This window comes from Phalacrocorax carbo, chromosome 1, assembly GCF_963921805.1.
Source record: "Phalacrocorax carbo chromosome 1, bPhaCar2.1, whole genome shotgun sequence".
NCBI classification, from domain to species: Eukaryota; Metazoa; Chordata; class Aves; order Suliformes; family Phalacrocoracidae; genus Phalacrocorax; species Phalacrocorax carbo.
In genome coordinates, this window is record NC_087513.1 from 217,010,355 (window position 1) to 217,017,695 (window position 7,341).

Below are 7,341 nucleotides of genomic sequence, written 5' to 3' on the forward strand. Positions count from 1 at the left end.
AGGGCGCCTTCGCTCCCTCTCCAAAAGCCATAAAACACGGTCGGTGAGCGACGTTAGAGGTTATGGCAGAGCACGAGGCTCTCTGCGGCTGAAAGGGAGCTGAACCCTTTGACTTTGAAGGGTGGAGATGCTCCAAGGTTTGGAGGGGACGTGTGCTCTGGTGCTGTACTGCAACAGGGTGGCTTTGGGGACAGGGGGACTCCTGCCTGGGGGGGCCGACGGTGCCCTCCTTGCCTGCCGCAAACATCCTGGGCTTCCCCAGGGACGGCTGGTGCTGGGCCGGGGTGGGCTGATGAAGTCCCAGCATGGGAGCTGGGTGCAAGAGTCCTCCCAGAAAAGCTGTGAACCATCAGGAAGCTGGGGCTGGACTATGTGACTGCTCCTCCCCTTCACCTTGCCGTCCTTCTGCTCCTCCTTTCCACCTTGTGGCATCTCTGCTCCTCGTTTCAGCCTGGTCCAGCCCCAAACCAGCTTGGGACCTCAGTCCTTTCAGATGCAGGTGCGGAGCACAGATTTTTCCCTCTTTCTCTTCACAGCCACTGTTTTCTGGGCTCTCTCGAGCCGGGTCACAGCTTTCCTGAAGTGCGGAGCCCTAAACTGAGCCTCCAGGCACCCCATGGAGCAGAAGGACCCCCCCTGTCTTCATCCCCAAAATTATGGGTCACCTCTGGATTTATGGTCTCCTCTTGCCATCCTTTCTGGTAATCCCCTGTGTTCATTTCCTCTCTAGCAACACCCCTGTGCCCTTGCTGGATGGCCCCGGATCAGTTTTCACCCCTTTTACCAGTCTGCAGTCTCAGTCCTGACATCCTGGCGTTGACCACCAGGTTGATGCTCTTTATTCACAGTTGTTAATGGTCACACTGGATCCTGGAGCCCCTCAAACACGCGCTCCACCTTCAAGCCCTGGTTGGACCTGGATCAGTTTTGAATCCTCCTACACCATCTCCCCCAGACCATAACTCTGTATTTGAAGCAGCGTCGAAGACTTCTTGCCATTAAAGGCAAGGAGATCTGCATCGCCCCCATGCCAGGAGTCCATCGCCATGTTACAGGATGAGATTAGGTTGGGCTGATGTGATTTGTGCCTACAAATCAATACACACCGTTACTCATCACCTCGTTATCTTCTGAAGGCTTCCAAAGAGAATTGATTACTTGTGCCGTGTCTTCAGTGACCGGTGTAAAGCCACCTGCTCCGTGATATTGCTTCTCCTTCCCCCTCTTCAACGATGGCCCATGTTGGTTTTGGTTTTGCAGCCTGGGGATGCACAAGCAGGGCTCCGCTTCAGAGCTGAAGCCCTTTGGGCCTCCCAGCGCCTCTCCCACTGCGTCCCACCATGGTTTCTTTGCCGCGGGTGCTGCTCTTGTTGGCCAAGGCAACGGCAGGGAGATGTGCCAGGGGAGGGTGAGGCTGGGCATTAGGAGAAGGTCCTTCCCCCAGAGGGTGGTGGAGCCCTGGCACAGGCTCCCCAGGGAGGCATCACGGCACCAGCCTGGCGATATTCCAGAAGCCCTTGGCCAAGGCCCTCAGAGACACGGTGTGAATTTGGGGTGTCCTGTGCAGGGACAGGAGTTGGGCTCGATGGTCCTTGTGGGTCCCTTCCAGCTCAGGGCATTCTGTGATTCTACGATTCTATGATTGCAGATAGATTTTTAGGAAAGGCTGGAACAAAAAAGGCATTAAATGCTTTGACCAGCCCCTTCTTACGGTAAGGGCATCGTTGCTTCCCCCTCCATCGCTCCTTGTTTCTTGCTGCTGTGAAACAAGGCTGAAGGCTCTCCTCCTCCTCCCCACTCCACCCTGGCGCCTTAGGCTCTGTAATCATCCACGTATTTTTGCTTGCATTTTGCTTGCAGTTTGTGGACAGGGTGAAAGCCGCAGCTTTGGGGGTGAGGCACCGCACGGTCCCAGCGTTCCCCTGCCTACGCTTGCACGACGGGGGAGCGCTGAGGGCCGCGGAGCAGGAGACCGTGGATGGTGCAGGAACGCTTCTGGTGCTCACCAGCCTTAAACTGGCAATTAACAGCGTTAAAACCGTGACCCTTGGTCTTCCCCATCACACTGGTGTGGTTGGAAGGGAAGATCTGAAGATGTAATAGATGATTTTTTTTAAAAATAATATTCATTTTCTGGCCTCCGCGCTTCTCCCGGGCACATTTTCAAGTCTTGCTCTGCAAGCGCAAAGGCTGAATTGCTTTTGCAGGGGGATGCTCTTGCACAGCCTCGTGCTGCGCCAGCAATGGGGATGAGCCCGTTGCAATATCACCATGACACGTGTTGGGGCAGAGGGGGAAGGAGCAGAGAGGAGCTCTCTGCCTCCTCTGCCTTCTGGGATGGGGCAGCTCCACTTCTTCTGGATCCCTTTTGGGGTTTCTTTTTTTTTTTGCTGCTCCTGATGGTCCCTTTCAGCTGTTGGTTTTCTGCCCCGGCCATGTGTTTTGGGGCAGATTGATGCTCTCTGGCCAGTGTAAGAGCAGCCCTTTCCCTGCTAAGAAATCCTATCATCCATAAATCGCAGCCTTTGAACCCAGCTATTAACCTTTGCTCAGCAAACACTTGCAGCAGCAGAGAGCAGCATCCCTTTAAAATTCACACCTGTGACACTGGAATTGCTCCTTTCTCTGTGAGAGGATCCTTGGAAAAATGCTGGAAAATGAGGAATATTTTATTTTGACATTTTTCACATGAAACCATTGGAAACACTTCTTTCCGTTAGAAAAGTCCTCCCACCTGTATTTGCAAGGGGTTTGGCGCTGAAGTGAGGGGGCCTGTTTCAGGTTTTGCTTCATCCCAGCTGATTTCTCTCCCTCCCTTCCTTGCGTCCTCTTGGGATTGCAAAAAATTTTTTGTAAAAACCTGCTTTTAGCAGTCTCTGGGACTTCAACAAAGTTTTTGTGTCTTGCTTCAGGGATGGTGCAAAGACATGATGGGTGCTGGGGCTGGAGGTCGGGCTGGGACTCCCCAGTCCCATGGCCAAGCTGTTTCCCCATGACTGGGCAGAAACCGCCTTCCCCCATCCCGTTTGCTCAGCACGAGCAGATAAGAAAAGGGAAATAAAAGGCAGGCCAGGCCAGGCAGACAAAACAAGGAGGGGATGGCACGTCTCTGCGGGCTGTGGTTATTCCTGCAGGCACGAGCTCATCCCCGGGATCGGAGGTGACCAGCAGAGACCCACCGCCAGCCAGGTGCTTCACGCCACCTCCTTTCCTTGCTCCGCAGCTCCCGTGTCCGTATGTCCTGGTTGGTAGCCCCCAGATCCCACATGCCACTTGGTTAGAGGCTGGTGAGGGTCATTTTGTAGCGCCAGCCACCATCCATCCCATGGGGGCCCGGCCCGCCGCACTCTGCTAGTTGATTCACCGATGTGCAGAGAGCCGGGTGGGATCGGACCCCCTGAGCTAAACGGTGCATATTTTAAGATGGTATCAAAGATTTTGTATTTAAACATCATGGACTTGCAAATGCAGCTGCAGGTGGGCTGGTCTGGTCGTGGTCATCGTGATATTTGTTGGGTTGCCAAGATGGTTCCTGATGAGCTGCGGAAGGAGAGGCAGGGGGCAAGTGAAGGCAGTGAATGAGGACCCCTGAGCATGGAACCTGGAGTCATCAGGGTGGTTTTTCACCCCAAATAAATAAAACCCTGCAGCACTGGATTGTGAGGTCCAGCTGGCTTCACTGGACCTCGTGTTGCAGCCCCTGGGTTGAAAACAAGGGTGTCGATTAATGGGCGTCAGGGAGCGGGTGCTTTGGGTGCCCACTTTGGCTTTGCTGTGTATCCAGCACCCAACAGACGCACGGGGCAAATGCTACACCAGCCCAGCAGGGGAAATAAAGTACCCATGGAAAAGCCACAAGACCCAGGAGGGGAGAGATGTCCCCTCTGGCTCGTCAGGGCTTGGGTACAAAGGCAACGGGTCAGCAGAGCCCGTGTTGTGTTTAACTGCTCTATTTATACCACGATATCCGAAGGAGAGAAGACCTTTTCCCCAACTGTCTGCAAAGCACCGTGCATGCTAGTAATACTCTATAAATACATTAGCAATAAATAATGAATAACCTGGATGGGCATTAAAGTGTAAACAGGAGGTGAAGGGCTCTCTCCCATTACCGGTCCCCCGAGACCCACGCGCAACCCTCTCTCCAACTCTGGCTTGATGCAAGTCCAACTGCAGAGTCACAGCAGCGACAATATCATAGATCAGTGGCTCCATAGTTAAGAAAAACAAGCCAAAAATAGTCTGGAGGGCACAGTCTTCCTCCCGGCGGCATGTTGGATTTGCTTGCATCAGCGTTTTTGCCCGTGCTGCTCCTCTGCCTGCGTGGGCTGAGCCTCCCAAGGAGTCAGGGTCCTCACCGTGCTACTCTCCATCCCCAGAAATCATGGGAGACCCCTGATCTGGGAGGTTTTATCCCCCTCAAGATGTAGAAGTGGGGAGCTGTGCCAGCTGGACGTGGTCACCAAAAGTCCCTGCCCTGTGACTCAGGGTGGCCCCATCCCCGGCATGGGGGGGGTACTTGTCCCCATCGCGATGGGCTCGAACGGGATCATTCCCGCGGACGGTCCCACGGGGCAGCACGGACACCCTCCTGAGGTGCAGAGGGAAAAGGAGGCTAAATGAATGCACGGCTATGACATGGGATCGTTTGAGGAGCGGGCTGCCGAGGTTACAGGATAGGGGCAGATCAGAGGCATTCAGGTTGCGTTTGCACATCAGGGGGTCCCATGCTGCTTCAAAAGCATCCTCACAACCCCAAATAAAAGCAAACCCTCTTGCTACCAGCTCCAAATCATTCATCCCAGGGTCCACTGTCCTCCTGGTGAGGTCACCTTGGTTGGGCCTCGGAAAACGGGGCTGCCGGCTCTGAGCCCTTCTCCTCCCACAGCCTTGCTCTGCCGAAGCTGGGCATTAATACATCAACTGGCTGCAAACACCTCAGAAGTGGCTCTGATTCAGGAGGGAGGGATGGGATGGGCTTTTTGTTTACCCAGCTTTCGTGCGAGCCTCGTGCTGTGCCATGGAGGCGTGATTTGGGAGCTCTGCCAGCCCGGCTCTGGTCTCGCAGGGTCAGGGACCATCAAACCCAGTGCGCCATGGTCTGGTTGGGCTCTTTTGTCTGTTTTTGCTCTTGTTGGTGGCTTTGGCAGCGAGCAGATTGGTCCCACGGCTCCGCGGCAGCCCTGCAGCAGGTCTGGGCTCGGGAGGTAATTCATGGGGCAGCACGGCAGCATCGGCTGGGAATGGGGTGATCGCAAGGTTTTCCCCCTTGCAAAGGGGTGATGCTCGAGGTGTGGCTGGTGCTGGGAGCTGCCGACCTGGACATGCAGGTGTGATGCAACTCAAGGATCTCCTAAACTCTCCGCCTGCTAAAAAAGGCTGTAGGGAGCTGGAGGGTTTAGCGACCAAGGAGCTACGTGTCCTGGAGCAAATTGCTTTGCTGCCGCTTCTGCTGCCCCAGTTTTGGGGTAGGCTTGACACCCCCACCCCTATGCTGTGCAGCCCCCCAGCTGGTGGGAGGATGCAATGTGTGCTGGAGATGGAAACACCAAGGTGGGACCTTGGCTGGAGGATCGGGCTGCCCACCTCCATCCACCGCTTGTGAGATGGGTCTGCAGCAGGACCTGGGCACAGGTTGGGGGGAGGCCCCATCTGGGAAGCTGCCTGCAAAACTGGAGGGGAGCGGGAGCGGAGGGGAAGGTTGTTGGAAGAGTGGTCGGGGTCCAGTTAGTCTTAACCCAGCTCTGTGTTGAGAATGATTTCTTAATCCTGACAAGTAGAATCATGGAATCATTGAGGTTGGAAAAGACCTCTTGGGTCATCAAGGCCAACCCCCAACCCAACACCCCCAGGCCTCCTAACCCATGGCCCCAAGTCCCACGGCTACACGGTGGTTGAACCCCCCCAGGGACGGGGACTCCCCCACCTCTCTGGGCAGCCTGTGCCAGGGCCTGACCCCTCTGGCAGGGAAGGCATTTTCCCTCACATCCAACCTAAACCTCCCCTGACGCAGCCTGAGGCCGTTCCCTCTCGCCCTGTCCCTGGTGACTTGGGAGCAGAGACCAGCCCCCCCCTCACTCCAGCCCCTCTCAGGCAGCTGCAGAGAGCGAGAAGGGCTCCCCTCAGCCCCCCCTTCTCCAGGCTAAACCCCCCCAGCTCCCCCAGCCGCCCCCCAGCACACTTGTGCTCCAGACCCTGCCCCAGCCCCGCTGCCCTTCTCTGGACACGCTCCAGCCCCTCCAGGCCCTTCTTGTCCCGAGGGGCCCAAACCTGAGCCCAGCATTCGAGGTGGGGCCTCCCCAGTGCCGAGCACAGGGGCCCCATCCCTGCCCGGCCCCTGCTGGCCACCCCAGGGCTGACACAAGCCCGGGGGCTGGTGGCCTCCTTGGCCACCCGGGCACTGCTGGCTCATGCCCAGCCGGCTGTCAGCCAGCACCCCCAGGGCCTTCTCCGCCGGGCACTTCCCAGCCCCTCTGCCCCAGGCCTGGGGTGATGCCTGGGGTTGGTGTGACCCAAGGGCAGGACCCGGCACTGGGCCTTGTTAAACCTCACACAACTGGCCTCAGCCCATGGATCCAGCCTGTCCAGGTCCCTCTGCAGAGCCTTCCTGCCCTCCAGCAGATCGACACTCCTGCCCAGCTTGGTGTCACCTGCAAACTGACTGAGGGTGCACCCGATCCCCTCATCCAGACCATTGATAAAGCTATTAAACAAGACTGGCCCCAACACTGAGCCCTGGGGAACCCCGCTCGTGACCGGCTGCCGACTGCATCTAGGTCCTCTCACCACAACTCTCTGGGCTCGGCCAGCCAGCCAGTTTTTACCCAGTGAAACCAGGACTTCACAGCTCCATGCTCAGGGTGCCCGGGAGCCACAGCACCAAGCTTTAATTAACTATTCTCAAGGTGCTGTGCGCTATTGCAGGTGAGCCCGTAATTTGTCATGTCTCCATTATTAATTGTCAGCTCTGATATGAGTAATGGTCTCCCCCCTAGTCCCAAGCTCAGGAAAATTTATAGCTTTTTATTTGCTTGCTGTAGTAGCAGGAGCTCAGCTGGCTGGCAATGAAAAATATCCAGGGGAAGCACACACCGGAGTGCGCGTCAGCCCGTCAGCTGCTTGCTCTCTAATTGCATCACCCCCTTGGCTTCCACTTGACTCGATAATTTGGGATGATACAAGCAGTTTCACACCAGCCATTGCCTGGGTATAAAGCCCAGCCCAGGACAGCAGGAGGTCCCCCCATAACCCCCACGGCCATCCCGTTTGCCCTCTCCAGCGGACCATGTCAGTAGCGTGGTTCCCAACCCATTCGCTGAAGTCTGGAAATGGATTTGACAC